This window comes from Stegostoma tigrinum, chromosome 33 (assembly GCF_030684315.1).
Source record: "Stegostoma tigrinum isolate sSteTig4 chromosome 33, sSteTig4.hap1, whole genome shotgun sequence".
In the NCBI taxonomy this organism is placed as follows: Eukaryota; Metazoa; Chordata; class Chondrichthyes; order Orectolobiformes; family Stegostomatidae; genus Stegostoma; species Stegostoma tigrinum.
In genome coordinates, this window is record NC_081386.1 from 25,594,136 (window position 1) to 25,618,193 (window position 24,058).

The 24,058-nt window shown below is 43.2% G+C and overlaps 1 long non-coding RNA gene across 1 annotated transcript in view; it reads right to left on the reverse strand.

Moving 5' to 3' along the window:
• Positions 1-24,058, reverse strand: part of LOC132206174 (uncharacterized) — a 48,219-nt gene that overhangs the window by 18,645 nt on the left and 5,516 nt on the right. The window contains exon 2 of the long non-coding RNA XR_009442884.1: positions 10,184-10,289. This is a non-coding gene — a long non-coding RNA (uncharacterized LOC132206174). The remainder of the gene's footprint in view (positions 1-10,183; positions 10,290-24,058) is intronic.

Sequence of the window (24,058 nt, forward strand, 5' to 3'; positions counted from 1 at the left end):
CTTATCCTAAATTACTCACACATTTGTTTGTGGCCATCTTATACTTAAGGCCCCTCATACCAGTCCCTGCTGAAAATGGAAACATCACTAAATCTATCCTATCAAATCCTTTCCAAATCTTAAAATCATACAGTTTCACATTTGTAAAAGTCTGCCAAGTATTCTTCATGTATAGTTCTACACTGGGATAATGCACATGAACTGAATCTGATCTTGGAAGAAAATAAATGTGGTTAGTGTTGTATTCCTGTGGAAATTTGTGAGAAACTACTGAGTCAGTATGGGTGGAAATTAGGAACAGCAAGGGAGTAGTCATCTTGTTAGGGGTTTACTACAGGCCCCCCAATAGCAGCAGGGAGATTGAAGAAAGCATAGGTCGGCAGATTTTGGAAAAGTGCGGATGTAGTAGGGTTGTTGTAATGGGTGACTTTAACTTTCCTAATATTGATTGGAACCTCCTTCGAGTAGAAGATTTGAATGGAGCTGTTTTTGTAAGGTGTGTTCAGGAGGGTTTCCTAACGCAGTACGTTGACAGGCCAACGAGGGGAGAGGCCATTCTAGACTTGGTGCTCAGAAACGAGCCGGGGCAGGTATCAGATCTTGTGGTGGGAGAGCATTTTGGTGATAGTGACCATAACTGCCTCACATTCTACATAGCTATGGAGAAGGAGAGGATTAGGCAGAATGGGAGGATATTTAATTGGGGAAGAGGAATCTATGATGCGATTAGACATGAGTTAGGAAGCATGGACTAGGAGCAGTTGTTCCATGGTAAGGGAACTATCGACATGTGGAGACGGTTTAAGGAACAGTTTTGTTGGGAGTGATGAGTAAATATGTCCCTCTGAGACAGGCAAGAAGGGGTAAGATTAGGGAACCTTGGATGACGAGAGCGGTGGAGCTTCTAGTGAAAAGGAAGAAGGTAGCTTACATAAGGTGGAGAAAGCTAGGGTCAAGTTCAGCTAGAGAGGATTACATGCAGGCAAGGAAGGAGCTCAAAAATGGTCTGAGGAGAGCCAGGAGGGGGCACGAGAAAGGCTTGGCAGAAGGAATCCGGGAAAACACAAAGGCATTTTACACTTACGTGAGGAATAAGAGAATGGTCAAGGAAAGAGTAGGGCCGATCAGGGATAGCATAGGGAACTTGTGTGTGGAGCCTGAGGAGGTAGGGGAAGCCCTAAATGAGTTTTTGCTTGTGTCTTTACGAAAGAAACCAACTTTGTAGTGAATGAAACCTTTGAAGAGCAGGTGTGCATGCTGGAATGGATAGAGATAGAGGAAGCTGATGTGCTGAAAATTTTGTCAAACATTAAGATTGACAAGTCGCCAGGCCCGGATCAGATTTGTCCTCGGCTGCTTTGGGAAGCGAGAAATGCAATTGCTTCGCCACTTGCGAAGATCTTTGCATCCTCGCTCTCCACTGGAGTCGTACCTGAGGACTGGAGAGAGGCAAATGTAATTCCTCTCTTCAAGAAAGGAAATAGGGAAATCCCCGGCAATTATAGACCGCTAAGTCTCACGTCTGTCGTCTGCAAGGTGTTAGAAAGGATTCTGAGGGATAAGATTTATGACCATCTGGAAGAGCATGGCTTGATCAAATACAGTCAACACGGCTTTGTGAGGGGTAGGTCATGCCTTACAAACCTTATCGAGTTTTTTGAGGATGTGACTAGAAAAGTTGATGAGGGTCGAGCTGTGGATGTGGTGTATATGGACTTCAGCAAGGCATTTGATAAGGTTCCCCATGGTAGGCTCATTCAGAAGGTCAGGAGGAATGGGATACAGGGGAACTTAGCTGCTTGGATACAGAATTGGCTGGCCAACAGAAGACAGCGAGTGGTAGTAGAAGGAAAATATTCTGCCTGGAAGTCAGTGGTGAGTGGAGTTCCACAGGGCTCTGTCCTTGGGCCTCTACTGTTTGTAATTTTTATTAATGACTTGGACGAGGGGATTGAAGGATGGGTCAGCAAGTTTGCAGACGACACAAAGGTCGGAGGTGTCGTTGACAGTGTAGAGGGCTGTTGTAGGCTGCAGCGGGACATTTGACAGGATGCAGAGATGGGCTGAGAGGTGGCAGATGGAGTTCAACCTGGATAAATGCGAGGTGATGCATTTTGGAAGGTCGAACTTGAAAGCTGAGTACAGGATTAAGGATAGGATTCTTGGCAGCGTGGAGGAACAGAGGGATCTTGGTGTGCAGATACATAGATCCCTTAAAATGGCCACCCAAGTGGACAGGGTTGTTAAGAAAGCATATGGTGTTTTGGCTTTCATTAACGGGGATTGAGTTTAAGAGTCGTGAGATCTTGTTGCAGCTCTATAAAACTTTGGTTAGACCGCACTTGGAATACTGCGTCCAGTTCTGGGCGCCCTATTATAGGAAAGATGTGGATGCTTTGGAGAGGGTTCAGAGGAGGTTTACCAGGATGCTGCCTGGACTGGAGGGCTTATCTTATGAAGAGAGGTTGACTGAGCTCGGTCTCTTTTCATTGGAGAAAAGGAGGAGGAGAGGGGACCTAATTGAGGTATACAAGATAATGAGAGGCATAGATAGAGTTGATAGCCAGAGACTATTTCCCAGGGCAGAAATGGCTAGCACGAGGGGTCATAGTTTTAAGCTGGTTGGTGGAAAGTATAGAGGGGATGTCAGAGGCAGGTTCTTTACGCAGAGAGTTGTGAGAGCATGGAATGCGTTGCCAGCAGCAGTTGTGGAAGCAAGGTCATTGGGGTCATTTAAGAGACTGCTGGACATGTATATGGTCACAGAAATTTGAGGGTGCATACATGAGGATCAATGGTCGGCACAACATTGTGGGCTGAAGGGCCTGTTCTGTGCTGTACTGTTCTATGTTCTATGTTCTATGTTCTATGTCAAACGAGGTTATGGTAAAAATCTGCAGACAGCATTGCAATTTTTGGGTTCTACTTCTAGCTGTCCTCTAGGGGGCACGCTTGGTTCAGTTAAAATGGCAATTGGACTGAATACCTGGATTTTGCACTTCACGCAGTATATGCTTAATGATTGGGAGATGTTTGCAAGTGAAATGTTGAAAACCCTAGATTTATAACTATTTGCCCTGTGATTTTTGCCTTCGGTCGCTGCTTTTGATTGTTTCTAACATTCCAGAGATGAAATATTTCAGCTGGGGTTTCAGTTTCTGATTATTATTGAGTAACCCTTTATTGATGCTTTTGATCTCTGTATAGAATTATATGTAAAGAATGCTTGGTAGACTTTTCCCAGTGTGAGATTTTATGATTTTTAAGATTTAGAAAGGATTTGACGAAGTAGATTTAATTATGTGAGATAACAAGGTGTGGAGATGGATGAACACAGCAGGCCAAGCAGCATCAGAGGAGCAGGAAACCTGACGTTTCAGGCCTAGAACCACCTTCTGCTGTGTTCATCCAGCTCTACACCTTGTGTCTCAGATTCTCCAGCATCTGCAGTTCCTACTATCTCTGAAACAGAATTAATTATGTTTCCATTTTCAGCAGGGACCAGTATCAGCGCTCTTAAAGATAAGATGGTCACTAATAAAGAGAGTAATTTCAGATAAACTTCTTGATTCAGGTGTGGTCAGGGTGTGCTACCACAAAAATTAACTGAAGAGCGTATCAGATACATTTAAGGAGAAGCCTTAAGAAGGAAAATAAAATGTGTTTATAGGCGTTAAACAAAGAAGTTGGAAAGCATGGAACAAAAACAGAAGTTGCCAGAAAAATTCAGCAAGTCTGGCAGAATCTGTGGAAAGAAAGCAGAGTAAATGCTGGGGGTCCAGAGTTCTTCAATGGAAAGTGCTTGTGTGGACCTGTTGGGGCCAAATGATCTTTGTGCTATAGACAGCATGAACCCAAAGAGAAAAGGTGGAAGTTAGAGAACAAGATAACAAAGTGTGGAGCTGGATGAACACAGCAGGCCAAGCAGCATCTCAGGAGCACAAAAGCTGACGTTTCGGGCCTAGAACCTTCATCAGAGAGGGGGATGGGGAGACGGAACTGGAATAAATAGGGAGAGAGGGGGAGGCGGACCGAAGATGGAGAGAAAACAAGATAGGTAGAGAGAAGTTAGAGAACACCTTTTTTTAAGGATAAGATTTAGAATTGTTAAGGAAGCTCTCTTATTTTTTTGTTTTTCTAGGAGGGAATAAGCAGATCTAATGACAAAACTTTTAACATTGAATAGGAAACAGGAAACCATGTTTTGAGATCATGTCAAACATTAAGATTGACAAGTCGCCAGGCCCGGATCAGATTTGTCCTCGGCTGCTTTGGGAAGCGAGAAATGCAATTGCTTCGCCACTTGCGAAGATCTTTGCATCCTCGCTCTCCACTGGAGTCGTACCTGAGGACTGGAGAGAGGCAAATGTAATTCCTCTCTTCAAGAAAGGAAATAGGGAAATCCCCGGCAATTATAGACCGGTAAGTCTCACGTCTGTCGTCTGCAAGGTGTTAGAATGGATTCTGAGGGATAAGATTTATGACCATCTGGAAGAGCATGGCTTGATCAAATACAGTCAACACGGCTTTGTGAGGGGTAGGTCATGCCTTACAAACCTTATCGAGTTTTTTGAGGATGTGACTAGTAAGGTTGATGAGGGTCGAGCTGTGGATGTGGTGTATATGGACTTCAGTAAGGCATTTGATAAGGTTCCCCATGGAAGGCTCATTCAGAAGGTCAGGAGGAATGGGATACAGGGGAACTTAGCTGCTTGGATACAGAATTGGCTGGCCAACAGAAGACAGCGTGTGGTAGTAGAAGGAAAATATTCTGCCTGGAAGTCAGTGGTGAGTGGGGTTCCACAGGGCTCTGTCCTTGGGCCTCTACTGTTTGTAATTTTTATTAATGACTTGGACGAGGGAATTGAAGGATGGGTCAGCAAGTTTGCAGACGACACAAAGGTCGGAGGTGTCGTTGACAGTGTAGAGGGCTGTTGTAGGCTGCAGCGGGACATTGACAGGATGCAGAGATGGGCTGAGAGGTGGCAGATGGAGTTCAACCTGGATAAATGCGAGGTGATGCATTTTGGAAGGTCGAATTTGAAAGCTGAGTACAGGATTAAGGATAGGATTCTTGGCAGCGTGGAGGAACAGAGGGATCTTGGTGTGCAGATACATAGATCCCTTAAAATGGCCACCCAAGTGGACAGGGTTGTTAAGAAAGCATATGGTGTTTTGGCTTTCATTAACAGGGGGATTGAGTTTAAGAGTCGTGAGATCTTGTTGCAGCTCTATAAAACTTTGGTTAGACCGCACTTGGAATACTGCGTCCAGTTCTGGGCGCCCTATTATAGGAAAGATGTGGATGCTTTGGAGAGGGTTCAGAGGAGGTTTACCAGGATGCTGCCTGGACTGGAGGGCTTATCTTATGAAGAGAGGTTGACTGAGCTCGGTCTCTTTTCATTGGAGAAAAGGAGGAGGAGAGGGGACCTAATTGAGGTATACAAGATAATGAGAGGCATAGATAGAGTCGATAGCCAGAGACTATTTCCCAGGGCAGAAATGGCTAGCACGAGGGGTCATAGTTTTAAGCTGGTTGGTGGAAAGTATAGAGGGGATGTCAGAGGCAGGTTCTTTACGCAGAGAGTTGTGAGAGCATGGAATGCGTTGCCAGCAGCAGTTGTGGAAGCAAGGTCATTGGGGTCATTTAAGAGACTGCTGGACATGTATATGGTCACAGAAATTTGAGGGTGCATCCATGAGGATCAATGGTCGGCACAACATTGTGGGCTGAAGGGCCTGTTCTGTGCTGTACTGTTCTATGTTCTATGTTCTATGTTCTATCCCCAAACACTGTCATTAAGCAATTTCTTAGTTTTATTTAATGGCTAGTTACTGTAATATAATGTCCGGAATAGGAAGTTTAATTTTGTCTATATATCGTTGAGACAGATTGTTGGTTAGAAGTCTGCCAAAGAAGTCTCTTTCATTAAGAATTCATTGAGATTATTTAGTTTTAAATAACACTGCCTATTTGGTTTCTAATGGGAAGGGTTGTGATCAGATATATTTTAAGACTATTCATAAGACACTAACTAATTCAGAGTGGACTGGTCTGAGGTTTCATCCATGTTCAAAATACAGATAATCTCACCAAGTCAGATGAGGTTGGAGAAATTCGTACATGGGTTTTAGCCCTGGGGGAAATTGGGCTTTGAGTCTTCCTCCTCAGTGCTGCTATTGCTCTGGACAGGTGGTTGTGCTGGGTGAGACCATGATCGTGGCTGTGTGTGACATGCTAATGCTGGCTGTGTCGCAATCATAGATTGGGCTCATTCACATCAGCTGGCAGCTCAGCTAAGATAATAGAAGTCAAGGGTCATTGTCTCTTCAGGCCAAGCAAAAGGCAGTGAAATTACAGTAACAAAATCTTTTCATCCTCTAGATATTTTTAATCAATCTGTTGAGATTTGTTACGACATATCTCTAGAGCACTTAGGACATGTACCCAGATAACAGTGTGGGGCTGGATGAACACTGCAGGCCAAGCAGCATCTTGGGAGCGCAAAAGCTGACTTTTTGGGCCTAGACCCTTCATCAGAAAAGGGGGATGGGGAGAGGATTCTGAAATAATTGTACCCAGTCCTCCTGGTCTAGAGGTAGGGATACTACCATCATATCACAAGACCTTCTACTGTCCTAATTGCATTCTGCTTTTGGAGATCATGTGATGAAGTCTTCCAGTGTTGCAAAACTATATGCCAGTCTTTGTTGATATTACAATGTTGGTTTAGATTCCTTGATCACAATTTAAATAGCACCATTTGATTGATAACTCCACGAAGAATCATGTACGATACATAGCATGGAAACAGACCTTCTGGCAAGCAGTCCACGCTGCTGTTCATTCTGCGTTTGTGTAACCTTCCATCTTTTGTCTTCTAAATCTACCATTTTAACACATTATTCAGTTTTCTTTCATACCTGTCTAGTTTCCCTTTCATTTCCTGTGATGGCAATTCCACATTCTCACCATGTTTGGATAAACAGGTCCCTTTCAAATTCCTTAGGGGATTTATTCATGACCTTCTATTGATGCAAACCAAACAGCTATACAAATGCCAATCTGAGTTAGCTGAGCAACATTGGAATTGTTAAGGCTAGTCAAGATAAGGAAAAAAAAGTTTAGTCAGAGCCCGTGATCAATATCTTGTCATGCCCCCCCTTCCCAGCCCCTTCAGGTGAGGTCAAGGCTGCCATCATCTGTAAACATCCCATCCCTCCCCTTGCTCCCATGTTGATTACCTGTTCAATATCTTGTCTGGTTGCACACAAAGGATACCATGCCTGAACAAATAAAAATCATTGATTTCAAGGCAAAACTAGGTGGGACCAAGGCTGTATTCGAGACAAAAGAAGCCAATCAAAACACTGGATTGAGTTTGTTGGAAATTATCATCCTTCTGTGACCAGCAAAATTTTCTAATAGGTCCCAAGTTAACTCTACTTCCTCTGCTTTCAAACCAATGTGATTCACTGGATTGTAGTTGGGTTCAACAAAATTGGCCAAGCTTCCCATTCCAGGCACTAAGACAAATTGGTTTATTTCCCTTCTGAATGAGATTAGCTCATTTACCATAAACGAGGAATTGAGCATCATGCCTTTTTGTTTTGACTGCAAAATGCTAACAAATATCTTGAAAGCAGTAACTACGCACTGTCTCGAACAGTGGCTCCATTATATACCTGTTTATCACTTCCACTAGTCCAAATAACTCCCAACACCTTTCCATATGATCATCTGCCCTTGTCCAGTGTTGCCCTATGAACACCACAATATTCAGTGACATTAGTGGTGTTGAAGAATGGATATGTGTAAAACAAGCCTCAAATCTAATACCTATCTTCACCAGGAGGTTAAAAATAAAAAATACCCTCATCTCCCCTCCCATCATTTTGTTGGAGTTATTCCCCTAACTCAAAAACATAACGATAAATGCAGATTAAAGGACTCTCTACTCCTTCTCATCAAACACTGGTAGCCTATTAGAAACACTATATCAGGCTGAGTATATTGTCAGATACAAATCAGTTTGTTTCTCAATCATGTGTGTGATCTTTCAACATTGTCCTAATGTTTGGTGTCGATAAATTGAGGCATTGGAACACCAAGCCTTCACTCATTTAATGAGGTACAAATATCAAAACCTTGGCTGAGCAGAGAGAAATTCCTGTCTTCTGCCAAGTGCTTGTTTGCCAGTATCCGCTCTAGTTGGGGCACTGCAAGTTGCTAAGAGCGATGTTATTTTAAGAGAGATTAAGTCCTGGATGTAGAAAAGTTGACATGCTTAACTCCTGAACAAATACTACCAATTTGCAGATTCATATATTTTAAAAAGCAGATAGAAGAAACTGCTTATATGTCTTTACAAAATAGCAATGATTGGACTGTTTTGGTAAAGAGGTGGGACAGAGTGTTGCACAATTTGCTTTCTCTCATGCATCACCTCTGATAGCACCTTTGACTTTAATATGATACCATAGCTGGTCTGTACTGTAGGATATGTTAAATAAAGAAGGGACTATCTTATAGTCCATAGGTTCTATGTAAAATTCCATCAGAATGTCTGAATTTTTTTTGTGTGGCAATTGGAACTCTGCTTTGTACCTGAAATCCATTGCATTTCACCTAGGCAAACATATAAATCATGACATTGGAAGTATTGGGTGGGTGTTAAAATGAATCAAACCTTTCTAGCTGCTCTGTTTTCTTTCAGTTTCTACCCAAATTTCCTGCTCAAAATAACCTACCTTTGTGCTTCAGTGACTGCCAGCTATGATAAACTTCCAGGAATGGTAATGTTCAGTTTGAATTTCCAATACCAGTCACCTCCTTCTGCTGTGCTCAAAGCCTTGATTGTCTCACATGTCTGGAACACGCAGGTCGTGAGCAACTTGAACAGGCGGCAATGAAGACTCAATAGCTCTTTGTGCTGTAGACAGTGTTTAAAAAGTGGGATCACACAGGGGTCGTGGCTGCTGAAATGACCATTTTGGCTATTTCTTTGTCAACTTTTGATGGAATTCCACCATTGCAATGATCACGGATTTGCTTGTTAATTAAGGAATGATGTGAAAATCAGAGCACCTAAAGCAGTATCGGAATGCAAAGTATGTAGGACTGAAGACAACATTTTCTGTTTTCCATGAGGACCTTCTAAAGTTTGGACATTCGTCACTTATTTTTGTAATCGTTTGTTAACCTTTTTTCACACTGAAAATGATGCCATGTATCAATTAAAAGCAATGTTTAGTGAACTTGTCTGTTGTTGGCTAAAGAATATTGAACAGGTCACTGCAGATAAATGTTCTTCTCTTCTGAAAGGACCACCACAGTTCAGTTGATAGTACTCTTATCTCTGAGCCATAAGGTTTAGGGTTCATGTTTCACTTCAAAGCCCGAAGGCAAAAAGTCAAGGCTGATACTCCAGCATAGCACTCAACGAGTGCTTCTGGAAATACCAACTCTCCAGCGCAGCATGAAATCAAGCTTCCATCTCGCTGCTTGCGTGAATTTAATAGATGCTGCCACATTAGTTGAAATAAGACTGAAGGGATCAATGCTGGCCAAGATTTATTCCTCAAAAAGAGATCTAGTTAATGCTGTTTCTGGAGTTTTGCTGAGCACAAAATTAGTTGCTGTGTTCTCCACATTGCAACAGCTACACTTCAAAACCATTTCATTGGCAATAAAGTGTTTAGCGATGACTGCCTTTCATGGAAAGTTTGTACAGATGTAAGATGTTGCTTTTCTTTCACAGGCAAAACTGTTTTACGCAATGAGTAGTTAGGGTATGAAAGGCATTGCCTGAAAATGTGTTAGAAGCAGGTTTAATTGAGACCTTCAAGGCCTATTGGATGATTATTTGGGTATAATGTGCAAGGGTTTGGGGAAACTTGTAGGACAATGCCAGTAGGTATTGATACTCGTTTGAAAATCCAGTATGTCATGATAGATTGAATGGCCTCCTCAACACCATAACTTTTCCATCATTCTCTGAAGCTTGAATGGTTTATGTCTTGTTTAGGTGCCTTGAAAAAATTACAGAATATGGAATATAAAAACAAAACGGGTTGGATTTTCTTTTGTTAGGCATCAAGCCAAGAGACAAGCTAACATGAGAGAAGAAAGAGGAGGCGGGGCAGGGTCTATAACTTTACACACTACCTAAGTTGCACTGACCTCAATCAAGTTCTTGCTTCCTTTCAGCTTCATGAGCGCAAACTCTTCCTCTCCCAGTGCCCGCACTTCACTTGTGAAGAATGGCTGGAAACAGCTGTCTTCGGACCTGGGAGCCGAAAGGAAATCAACAAATTATGTCCAGCCAGAGGAAAAGAGAGCACAACAGCCTGAGATCTGAGGATCAGCAAAAGGGATGTGCCCATCTATTTCCTGAATGACATTGAAATTTCCACAAATAGGTTTTGTGTTTTCCCACAAGGAGACAATCAGCGTAGAAGGCTTGTTGTGGAACTATTATCTTTTAGCTGCAATAATGTCTTTATTCAATTTATTTATTCAAAGCGTGGTCTTCACACCCCATCTTTTTCTTACGGTGCTGAGCTAACCTTTCGGGGAGATCTGTAATAAATCTAAATTCTTTGATGCACAATTTTTGTCGCCTCTGGTTTGTATTTAATCAATGAGCAAAGGAAGCCTGACACTTTAAAAAGAGTAAGTCAGGAAGTGGTGATTAGCTGATTGTGTTCAGGTTTTCTGAGCCTGAATTTTGTTGGTTGAAGGGAAGGCTGGAGGAGCTGAGGAGTTTAACAGTTGCATGGCACAACTGCTAAACCATGGTTTTAATGTATTGAAGGAAGGGGAAAAATTCATATGTCATGGTGGCCAGACCTTAAGAGGAGACGGAGAAGAAAGCTCAGGATGACATTGGAAAATCCGTCAAGTATGCCCAAACATTAAAAAGCAGACAAAGCTAATCCAGCAAATCACTACCATATATAACAAAGTGTGGGGCTGGATGAACACAGCAGGCCAAGCAGCATCTTAGGAGTACAAAAGCTGACATTTCGGGCCTAGACTCTGATGAAGGGTCTAGGCCCGAAACGTCAGCTTTTGTGCTCCTAAGATGCTGTTTGGCCTGCTGTGTTCATCCAGCTCCACACTTTGTTATCTCGAATTCTCCAGCATCTGCAGTTCCCATTATCTCCAATCACTACCATATCTCCTCCCAATCATTAGCAAAGTGATGGAAGCAGTCATCTACAGAGATAGCAAATGTCATTTGCTCATTAATAATATGCCCACCGACACTCAGTTTGGGTTCTGCTAGGACTATTCAGCTCCTGATCTCATTAGAGCCGTTGTCCAAATGTGGACTAAAGCTGAACTCCAAAAGAGGTGAGTGTGATAGCCTCTGACATCAAGACTGCATTTGACTGAGTATGGCATCAAAGAGCCGTAGCGAAACTGAAATCCGTGGAAATCAGGCAGAAAACCCAATATTAGTAGGACTTATACCTGACACAAAGGAAGATAGTTCTGTTTGTAGAAGGTCAATTATCTCAGTCACTGCAGACATTCCTCAGGATAGATATTTTCTAAGCAACCTGTTCAGAGACATTACTACACACCTCTGGAGGAGGTGGGACTTGAACCTAATTGTCCTGGCTCTGAGATAAGGATACTACCAACGCACCACAAATACCCCAGTTTCCTCAGGGAATATACATTTTAAACAACCTGTTCAAACTTGTCATAATACGCACTTTAGAAGGAGGGACTTGAACCCAGGCTGTCTGGCCTAGAGGCAGGGATACTGCCACTATACCACAAGAACCCCTAGTTCCTCAGGTACTAAGCTAGACCCCACCATTTTCAGCTGTATCTTTAATGGTACATGCTCCATTATAAGATCAGCAGTAGGGAAGTTCGCTGATTATTATGCAACACCTTTCACAATTGCTCAGACACTGGACCACAGCAAGACCTGGACAATAGCCAAGCTAGGCTGATATTTAGCAAGTAATATTCATGCCAATCAAGTGCCATACAATGGCCATATGCTAACAATCAGCACATGACATTCAATAGTATTATCTCACCTCATCAACCCTTCTTTCATTAAACACCTAGGGGGTTTACCACTAAACAGAAAAAGGACTACATCAGCCATATAAATACTGTGGCTTTAACAGCAAGCCAGAGGCTAGGAATTCTGTGGTGGTTAACTTAGCTCTGGACTCCCCAAAGCCTGTCCATAACCTACAAGACACAAGAAGAATACTCCCAACGTGTTTGAATGGGTGCACTCCAATATCATCCAAGATGTTTCACATGATCCAGAGAAAAGTAGTCCACTTGATTGGCCCCCTTTCCACCAACTGGCACATTCACCCCCTTGACCATTGATATAATGGCAGCTACAAGATAAAGTGAGGTAACTCACCCAAGTTTTTCTGATAGTACCTTCCAAACACACAGCCCCCCACCATGTAGAAGGACAAGGGCAGGAGATGCATGGAAACATGACCATCAGCAAGTTCCCTCTGAATCCTTCCATCCTAACTTGAAACTACAACAGAATTCTTTCACTGACACTGAGTCAAAAGCCTGAACTCTGTCCGCAAATATCCTGCAGGTGGACCAACATCTTAAAGACTTCAGCTGTTCAAGAGGGCCATTTTAAATACGCTGTCAAGGGGTATTGGGAAGGGCAATAAATGCTGGCCTAGCCTGTGATACCTACAACCCATAATTGAATAAGAAAAAAAATGAAGTGTTGAAATTCTAAAATAATCCAAGTGAATGCACAAGATACAAACTCATTATTAGAGGGTTAGTGAATGAATTTCTTTGAGACATGCAGTAGATTAATCACTCCACTGTGAAGCATGGTACTGGATATAGATATCGTTCACATCACTGTTGTTATTTGTAATTTGATTTATTTACTTATTGTCACTTACATTTTACAGTGAATAATACAGTAAAATGCAGTGAAAAGCTTCTTCAACTGTTACCTCAATCCAGAGCCATTTTGAACAATTTAGGAATAAAAAGGATGAAAGATATAACAGTAAAAGGGTTAAAGCAATGATACCAATACCCTCTTCCACCGCCCCGTTACTGCCTGCTGCTACGCCAACATACCAGCTGCCACTCTTTCGGCACCATCTGGTTGCTGCTGGGCCCACCCCGCCGACACCGATGCTGATGCCAGGTCCTGTGCTGAATCCACACTCACCCTGCAACAAGGAATTCCTGGCTCCACTGCCAGACCAGTCCACCGCTGCCGCTGTCTCGCTAAGACTCCTCGCCCGCAAAGTTGCCTCGTTGGTGCTGCCATCTTGAAAGGTCTGCTGCCACCGCTGCCTCTGATCGCTGGAGGTGTTTTGCGCCCACCCCACTGCTGCCGCTTCCGCCACCCCCTCCAGTCGCCGTGAGCAACCACTTCTGCTGCTGCCTCCAATCACTGGGAAGAGCTGCCATTCCACACACCGCCCATTCTAGCTGCTACACCAACAGTGCCAACTCATCCATGTCAAATAGTTCCATTTGAAAGAAAGGAAAGAAAAAGACTAGAAGTAAAAGAGAGAAAGAAAAAAGAAAGCATGTGGGAGCGGATCAGCCCCTATCAAGAGCTCCCACACACAGCCCTGCTACTCTGCCTCCATCTTTTATCATGTACAACAGTGAGTCTTAAGTCTGTTGCCACAGGCACTTCTGGAGGTTGTAGAATTTCCACCAGTAGTTTATCCAAAAATCCAAGTGAGAAAGCAGGTGAATAAATATTAAAATCCTCACCAACTCCTCCCACACCATGTTCCTGGGAAACCAGCCGCACTGATCTGAACAGACCAACCGCGCACCAAGTCATCAGCTTCCAAAATGGATCCTCCTTTCAGAACTTATGGATAGCACCCTATGTCAAGAATGGCAGTGGAAATGTTTTAAGAGCAATCTGAAGGCCCAAGAGACCCTATCGTGTATCCTCCCACCTCCAACTACCCAATTCTGTCAAACAGTTATTCTCCACATCACCAACATTGTTATAATTAATAACTGAAAGTATTCTTTGAAAATGTAAGAAGTACTGCAAGTTTTTGAAGGCCACAGTGATTTTTCATCAGGGTTGCTGGTAGCCCAGGAGATTAATTTAAACTTTAATTCCCAGTGATTCCAGGGCAATCACGGAAAGGGGACGATTCCTGTGTTTTGCCCAAAGAAGGAAAAATCAGGTGCCTCTTTGAACCAAGTGTAGATAGGCTCCCAGCAGCACATAATCCATGTTGGATATGACTTTCAAAAATAATCATTTGCGTCATTCTGGCCTCGAGGCACTGAGTGTTATTAAAGGTTCTGCCCCAGTAAAAACAACATTACCTTTAACTGGGAGAATCAGCGAGGCATTCCATCTCTATGTCATGTGAACAAATCTACCTAGCCATAACCTTTGCCATCCAATTAAGATCAGATCATTTGACTCAGTGGTTACAACCCGCACTTTGACCCCTTTGGGTTACAGGTCATTAATGTCTGATGTCGCTGAGCTTGCAAATTATCACTGGGCCTTTCAAAAACATCGCTCAGGTCTCTCCTAATTGCCCTCATCCAAAGTAAACACAGTTCACCCAATCCTTCTTAATCAAGACATCTATTAATCATGTCAAAGTGAAGTTCTGCTGGATCTGATGCTTGTAATGTGCTTTTTCACAGTTGTGTAGCAGTTATGCATAACATGTTGAGCAATTCTAGGGCTTGGTGTTTAAAGAAGATTCCTCACAGTTTCAGAGAAAAGCAGAATACAAAGGTAATTTTCTACAACATCCCTAGAATAAAACACAGAGCTTCTATTGATAAAAACCAACCAGTTCTTGCACACTGTGGCTTGCTGAAGGAGGCCGTGATTTCGAGGAGGAAGAACATCTTTGGATTGCGGAAGAGACTCCAGAGCAAGGTAAGTGATGGGGCAGGGGGAAATGTTTCATACATTAAGGATCTCTTGGGTGGATGGGAATAAAGTGCTCTAAACCCAAGGCAGTGGGAGCTTTGAGGCCAAGACATCAAAAGATTTCAACGAGTTAAAGACGGTTCTTAGATCTGAAGGTGTCAAAGGATATGGAGAAAAAGCAGGAACAGGATGTTGGGTTGGATGATCAGCCCTGATCGTATTGAATGGTGGAGCAGTCTCGAAGAGCTGAATAGCCTACTTGTGTTTCTGTTTTCCACATTTCCATCAGGTCCTGACTGGCTTTGACCAGGTGGTCCTTTGCCCCAGCCTCCTGCTGCTCCCCAAAATGACAAGTCAACCATAAGATAGAAGCTATAGACAAAGGCCTGCTACTGGGTTAATGTCATGGCAGTGGGTTAAGGTCCTTAACTGGTCCTTCATTGGTCACTTACAGATTTTAATTGGCAGTTGAGGTGAGAAAGTTGAGCTTGGGCTCTCTGGAAACAGGGTGAATTTTGGGTAGGCCATCAGCTTGCCGAATTAAATGTCTTTCCCAGCTCAAGGCTCATCACATCCAGAGAGCAGCTTTCCCACAGGAAGCTGCAGATGTGTAAACATGTGACATAGGAACAGGACTAGGCCTTGGGCCTACCTCCGCCTTAAAAATATTCAAAGACTCTGCTTCCACCGCCTTTTTGGGAAGAGTTTCAAAGATTCACGATCCTTTGTGAGAGATAAATTCTCCTCATCTCTCTCCTAAAAAGGCAATCTGTTATTTTTAAACAGTGAGCCCTACTCTTAAACTTAATCACATCCTTGATCACAATCAAGATACTCCGTGATGCTATCTGACCCGCTGTGATCTCCAGCATTTGTTGTTTTAAATACTAGACAATGGTGGGTTGAGAGGAACTGATGATTATTGTCAGGCAGGGTTCCTGTTCCTCATCATTTCCATGTGACTCCCACTGGGAAAGGAGGTATAGGTTTTGGCTGAGGTCAGGAATCACCCTTGGTCACGATGTGTCCCCCACCACCCATTCCCAAAGTTGAATACCCTGCCCACATTGATGGACTTAGTTGACACATTAAGAATGGACAATTGAATGGAGATAGGGTGAGATGGAGGTAGGGTTGCAAACCCTGCAGGATAAGCCTTGAATCTCTGGGAAGTGAAGATCAATCTCCATGGAATGCTGCCATGAGCTACCCTGGAGAAAATTATTGAGGCATTTAAAGAGAATTGTCTATGTTTTATTCTTCTTTTTTATCCCCAGATGCCTTCTTAGAAATGTGAAAAATCATTGGAGATCAGGAAAAACCGTTGTTCAAGAATCAGTCCATCAGATAATGAAGAGACTTTTCAGTTTTTGATTGGTGTTGGAAGGCGGTCAAGGGTAAGGATGGCAATTCGGGTGACTAATAGTTGGAGCATGACAGTGAAAGTGTGATGGAAATGATGAAGCATGAAGTCTTTAGGAATACATTCAATCAGAGTCAGTAAACCTAATTGGGCCAGTGATAAAACCATAGCTCAGGGGAAGACACCGAACTCAGGAGAAGAAGGAATAACATGTTTTTAAAAATGCCAAATCAATCGGAGTGAAAAATAAATTTGCCCACTAGTACATTGCGCTCAATAGTTTGATCCCTTCCCCGTCATAAATGCTGAGAAGCTGGATTACAGTTCAATTTTAAGAGTTGTGTCCTTGTGAAGAAAATTAGGTTACTGTTCACTTCACTTGGATAACAGATTTGAAAATTGTGATGCAGTGTTGGTGCCAGTAATAATGTAACTCTCAAATGGAGAATAGGGTCCCCTGTGCACATAAGGTTATTTGCTGCAAACAAATCCACTTCATGAATGAGACGCCATTGTTTAAGAGTTAAGCTGCGAGGCAACAAGTAATTTAGAGCAAAATAAATTTTCTAAGTACCTCTGAAGCAGGCATCACAGAAAGCGCTCTTTATCCAGAAAGGGATAATCTATATTAGGATTACTCTTGGCCAGCACTTGACCCAAAAACTTCACAGGAAAATTCTTTATCCAGTTAACCCTTGTAGTGTCCGTTTACCAGGACTTTTTCCTCCACTTTTCTTCCTTGCCTTAATCCCTCATAAAAGTTTAATAGAGGAAAATGTACGCATATTAAAAGCAGCAAAGGTTCTGGGTATCAGAGACAGTAGTAGTCAGCATAGTCCTAGAGGACCACAGGGAGAGCTGATGGGTGATGTGTTTAATATGAGGGTCACCATGCCTCAGGTGAGAGGAATGATCAAGAAGGTGGGTATGTCCATGGTGGCCTTAGCTGGTGTGGAAATTGAACAGAGAATCAAAACTACCTCAGTTTACCAACTCCCCATTAGAGACAGTAAGGGGTCCGTGTATTGGGAGACAGTGAGAGCTCCCGTTATCAAATATGAAGAGGTCTCCTGTTGTGAATGCACTACCGGAATCAGCATCAACTCCGCTGCAGCAGCGATGACCTTGGTCACGTTTCGTACATACTACTTAATCATTTTCAGCAAAGACATCAATAAAAACAAAGCCCCAGCCCCAGGTCTAATATTGATCATAATGTGCCTCCACTTGGGAAGATCTATCCAATCTTGGCAGAATCAACTCCACACAACAGGTTTTGCATTAAGTCTAACAATAACAATAATAAATATTTGTTTTCTAGTCCACCACTTGAATATTGTTGAATCAGAAAACAGGTTGTGAAGGCTCATATTCTTGTACTTATCAGGGCACATTCATAAACGCCACAATTCAAACAATGTATGCAACAGAAAAAAAAAGGCTGCTGATTGGTTGGCAATTTAAATTTCATGTAAGTACAGAGGTGCACAAATTGCGACAGAATGAACGATTGAAAAATCAAACTTTCAGTCCCATAGGTTGATGGAAATAAACAATATTTCCTCCATCCAGATTTCCTGATGTTCTTGAGTATTTGCACTGAAAATTCAGAACATAAACCTGACAAATGGAATCATTATTATATAAATGCAGACATTCCTTCACCCTACCAAAGGCTAGAGTGAATTTGACTTTTTTTTGTGAAGTTAAGGACCCATACTGGGGGAATCATAACATGGCTGACTATTCGATTAGTTACAATGAACCAGTTGCCTTTCCCTCACTTCATGCAATAATAACATTTTTGCTTATTTTCAGTTTTACTTGGCTAGGAAGCTAACACAATGATGCTATTCTTCCCACTTTAGCCTCCCACTGGTGCCTGTTTTCAGAAGGCTTTTACAACACAGGCTCCAGTCAACTTGATCTGAACAAGCTCCTGTTTCCTTGTAGGCATCCGGTGCCTTTCTGGAGCATTCAAAAAATAAGTGTTCAGCCCTTCAATGAATGTAGTGTGAGGCATAAGTCTTTTTCTGAGCTGCTGTTCTGTCTGCCAGCTGCTTTTCATTAACAGCGATCAGCTGGCTTTTCCTCAGTTGTCGATCTCACTGAGGTATGCCATTAAACGAACTGAGAAACCATACGGCAGGAAGGTGTGTGCACTAACATTGTGACAGAAACAGGAGGCCTGTAAAGGCGTCTGTTCTATTGCCCTGTGTATTTAGGGTGCCCATCTAGAATTGGACGTCCCCTGTCTATCAGCAGTTGCCATGATGTGCCACTTGATTCAATGAACCATTTTACATGTGAGCCTGAGGCCTGGGTGCACAGCCTTTCTGTCTTTAGATTTCTTTTAGGAGAATACCATGGAAGCTTGAGGCACACATAAAGAAAACAGGTCGATGCTTCTGTAAATGCAAGTTTAGCCACAAACAAATCTCTTCTAAATAGCAAGAATTTAGGATTGACCCTCCAATATGTCAAAAGCACCAACAGCTCTTTACTAAACTTTCAAATCCACAAAATTCAAGTGGCAAAATCCAATTCTGACTGTGTGCCTTCAAGCCCAAAGGCCCTAATTCCTAATGGAATTTTCTCTCTGAGAGTCTCGGCCTTTCTACTTATCTCCCCACTCAAATGAAGACATTTTTTAAAAAATCAACTTCATTCACCAATCAGAGATAGTAAGAACTACCGATGCTGGAGTCAGAGATAACATAGTGTGTAGCTGGAAGAACTTTGAAGAAGGGTCCTGACCCAAAAAGTTATCTTTCCTGCTCCTCTGATACTACCTGGCCTGCTTTGGTCCTCCAGCTCCACACTGTGTTGTCTTCTTCCGCCAATTGTTTGGTTAAGATATGCGCTAATATCCCCTTCTGTTTTCTGCATTCTTTTGCAGGATGTGGATGCTGCTGGTTAGGACAATATTTGTCACCCATCCCTAATTGCACCCAGGAAGGAGGGTGTGGAGCTGCCTTCCCGAACTACTGCAGCTCAATTGGTGTAGACACACTTACAGTGCCTTTGGAGAGTAAGTGCCAGCATTTTGACCATAGCAAAGGAACAGAGACATATTTTTGAGTCTGGAAGTTGTGTAGCTTAGAGAGGAACCCAAAGGTGATGTTGTTCCATAGCTCAGTATCAAGTCTTGTTGGAAAGCAACTAAGAAGTTTGTGAAGAGAAGGTTTTGTTAATATTATGAGCACTATATAAATGGAAAATGTTGTTGCTGTATAAGAAGGGTAAATGCATCATATCCTTACATTTGACCCTTTTGCCAATGTTTTCTATGATGATCAGAAGCTGGAATCCTGTTACAGTTTGCTGTTCTCAAATAGGACAACAGCACAATGTGAAGATTAAAATAAGAAACAAGGAATCAGCTACACAAGATACATAATGAAGATGAAAAGATGTTAAATATTCTATTACACTGAATTCATTGGCGAGGAGAATTGGTTTTATCATTTGAAGAACTTTGCCACAATCCTTTTTAAAAGATCAGAACATTCAAGAATTTTACAGCACGCTTCCACATTTGCTTTTGACAAAATTACTTTGCCAAGAGAACTGGCAGTTTCTGGAGAGTTTGGTGGGGAATTACAGAGAGTTAATCTTCTGATCCTTTCTCTGCTTTATGTAACTCTGTTTTGTGTAACATCACACTCTTTCCTCACCAGCACTAATTCTTGCTATTTCATCCCTTCATTCAGTTTCTGATACTCTGATGTGTTTAATTTAAAGCAACACAAATGGCTGTCAAAAGCAGCTTATGCATGGCGGTTAGTGTCAAGTGATTTGATTCATGATTAGAACATAACTCTGCTTGCTAACAGCAGTTCAAGCGGGAATGCTCATTCTTTCAACTAAGGTTAATATTGCCAGTCTTCATAGAATTATCTACCTTTAGCAGCCTAGACACTGAGGCATAAACATTGGTCTAAGTTGAAAAAACTATCAAATTAGTCCCATTCCCCTGATTTTCTGTAATAGCTCTGTGATTCTTGTTAGTAAACGCCTTATTACATTAAATTGTGTTACTGATACATTTGGTCCTAACACACTATCAATCAGTGTAATATAGGATAATAAAATGTGAGGCTGGATGAACACAGCAGGCCAAGCAGCATCTCAGGAGCACAAAAGCTGACATTTCGGGCCTAGACCCTTCATCAGAGAGGGGGATGGGGTGAGGGTTCTGGAATAAATAGGGAGAGAGGGGGAGGCGGACCGAAGATGGAGAGTAAAGAAGATAGGTGGAGAGAGTATAGGTGGGGAGGTAGGGAGGGGATAGGTCAGTCCAGGAAAGATGGACAGGTCAAGGAGGTGGGATGAGGTTAGTAGGTAGATGGGGGTGCGGCTTGGGGTGGGAGGAAGGGATGGGTGAGAGGAAGAACCGGTTAGGGAGGCAGAGACAGGTTGGACTGGTTTTGGGATGCAGTGGGGGGAGGGGACGAACTGGGCTGGTTTAGGGATGCAGTAGGGGAAGGGGAGATTTTGAAACTGGTGAAGTCAACATTGATACCATTAGGCTGCAGGTGGAATATGATTTGCTGTTCCTGCAATCTTTGGGTGGCATCATTGTGGCACTGCAGGAGGCCCATGATGGGCATGTCATCTAAAGAATGGGAGGGGGAGTGGAAATGGTTTGCGACTGGGAGGTGCAGTTGTTTGTTGCGAACTGAGCGGAGGTGTTCTGCAAAGCGGTCCCCAAGCCTCCGCTTGGTTTCCCCAATGTAGAGGAAGCCACACCGGGCACAGTGGATGCAGTATACCACATTGGCAGATGTGCAGGTGAACCTCTGCTTAATGTGGAATGTCATCTTGGGGCCTGGGATAGGGGTGAGGGAGGAGGTGTGGGGGCAAGTGTAGCATTTCCTGTGGTTGCAGGGGAAGGTGCCGGGTGTGGTGGGGTTGGAGGGCAGTGTGGAGCGAACAAGGGAGTCACGGAGAGAGTGGTCTCTCTGGAAAGCAGACAGGGGTGGGGATGGAAAAATGTCTTGGGTTGTGGGGTTGGATTGTAGATGGCGAAAGTGTCGGAGGATGATGCATTGTATCCGGAGGTTGGTGGGGTGGTGTGTGGGAACGAGGGGTATCCTCTTTGGGCGGTTGTGGCGGGGGCGGGGTGTGAGGGATGTGTTGCGGGAAATACGGGAGACGCGGTCAAGGGCGTTCTCGATCACTGTGGGGGGAAAGTTGCGGTCCTTGAAGAACTTGGACATCTGGGATGTGCTTGGAGTGGAATGTCTTATCGTGGGAGCAGATGCGGCAGAGGCGGAGGAATTGGGAATAGGGGATGGAATTTTTGCAGGAGGGTGGGTGGGAGGAGGTGTATTCTAGGTAGCTGTGGGAGTCGGTGGGTTTGAAATGGACATCAGTTACAAGCTGGTTGCCTGAGATGGAGACTGAGAGATCCAGGAAGGTGAGGGATGTACTGGAGATGGCCCAGGTGAACTGAAGGTTGGGGTGGAAGGTGTTGGTGAAGTGGATGAACTGTTCGAGCTCCTCTGGGGAGCAAGAGGCGGCGCCGATACAGTCATCAATGTACCGGAGGAAGAGGTGGGGTTTGGGGCCTGTGTAGGTGCGGAAGAGGGACTGTTCTACGTAACCTACAAAGAGGCAGGCATAGCTGGGGCCCCCCACTCCCCCTCCCATTCTTTAGATGACATGTCCATCATGGGCCTCCTGCAGTGCCACAATGATGCCACCCGAAGGTTGCAGGAACAGCAACTCATATTCCGCCAGGGAACCCTGCAGCCTAATGGTATCAATGTTGACTTCACCAGTTTCAAAATCTTCCCTTCCCCCACCGCATCCCTAAACCAGCCCAGTTCGTCCCCTCCCCCCACTGCACCATACAACCAGCCCAGCTCTTCCCCTCCACCCACTGCATCCCAAAACCAGTCCAACCTGTCTCTGCCTCCCTAACCTGTTCTTCCTCTCACCCATCCCTTCCTCCCACCCCAAGCCGCATCCCCATTTACCTACTAACCTCATCCCACCTCCTTGACCTGTCCGTCTTCCCTGGACTGACCTATCCCCTCCCTACCTCCCCACCTATACTCTCTCCACCTATCTTCTTTTCTCTCCATCTTCGGTCCGCCTCCCCCTCTCTCCCTATTTATTCCAGAACCCTCACCCCATCCCCCTCTCTGATGAAAGGTCTAGGCCCGAAATGTCAGCTTTTGTGCTCCTGAGATGCTGCTGGGCCTGCTGTGTTCATCCAGCCTCACATTTTATTATCTTGGATTCTCCAGCATCTGCAGTTCCCATTATCTCTGATCAGTCAGTGTATTCCAGTTTCTAAGCATTTGTAACACAAAATATTTTATCAAAATCACCCCAATCTCCTCAGCCCTTCCCCTCCCATCCCCACCCATTTCACCTAGGTTTATTTGCGAATATCATTTTCTGTGTCCAATTCCAACTCAGCCACCAGCTGAAACTATTTGGACATTCTATATGCAGGTGTGCTTCAGCACTTGAGTGTGAAACTAAACAATGCTAGCAAGTTTTTGACTGTGAGTGCAACCATAAAACTCAAATCTTTCCATACATTTTTCAGCAATAAGAATTCTGCCTAGCTATCCGAAATAGGATCTTCCAATAAACAATAAAACCCTTAAAAATTATTTCACGTCTGCTCTTAATTCCAGAGTTTCATTTTCATTGTCTCGACAAGAAAATGCTTATCATTGCCAAATTTGATGCTGAACCCCAAAAGGCTATATGAGGAGACGTGACAAAAGTCTTGATTTAAAAGATCAGTTCAATGGATGTTCAGGAGAGAATGGTGGAGAGATGTGAGTATATAGGGAATAAACTCCAAAACCTAAGGGCCACACAGCTGAAAACATGGCTACTAACAATAGACTGTTTAAAGTCAGGGAATGAAAATATTACAAAAGCAGGTCTACCCCTGCAGCCAAAGTGATAGTGATCGTGACCCAATTTGTAATAGATGAAAGCATTGACTATGTTGCTGCCTCTTCTGAAGCCCTTGGCATCAAGTATTTGTTGCTGACCAATGCAATCCTTGTGTCTTCTTTCAAATGTAACATCCTAATTAAGACCACAGGCATTGTGCCCTATCTCAGGAGTTTATGGTTGGAGCTGTAAGTTGAAAGACCATTGATTCTTCAGGGAAAACAACAACAAAGGACCATTCAGTGCTCAAGACAATGTGTTTATTTGCAATCCTTAGTTTACAAAGTAAACAAGAAGAATAAAATGACACTAAGTGCACAGTGGGTTTGATAACAGTTGGGAAGCAAGGAAGAGGAAGGCAGGAAATCACAAATAAAGCAAATAAAGTGATTTATAATCTTTGAAAACAACTCTATTTTACAACATGGTTCATTATTTAAAAATAGAGGGATGAAATGTGTTTACAATGTCCCTCCGTATCCTAAAAAAGTATAGCAAGGTCATCCAGTTTCACCTAGATACGGGTCACTATACATAAGGAAGGATGTTAATGCATTAGAAGTTGCTCAAGGGTTATTAGTTCAGTGATATGCTGCAGCGTCTCTGGGAGAATATAACAAATAGGGCACCATTAAGAAATGGTGTATAGCTAAAGGGGCATAATAAAATAGGAAATAGGAAAAGGACATTCATCCTCTGAAAAATGCTCCAAAATTCCATAAGATCATGGCTGATTTGCCTGAGATGTCTTTGGTGCCAGATCTTCATATCTTCAATTCCTCAATATTTCATTTATCTATCTCCTTTTTCAATGTTTTCAGTGATTTAACCTCTACAACACTCTGGGGTAGAGAAT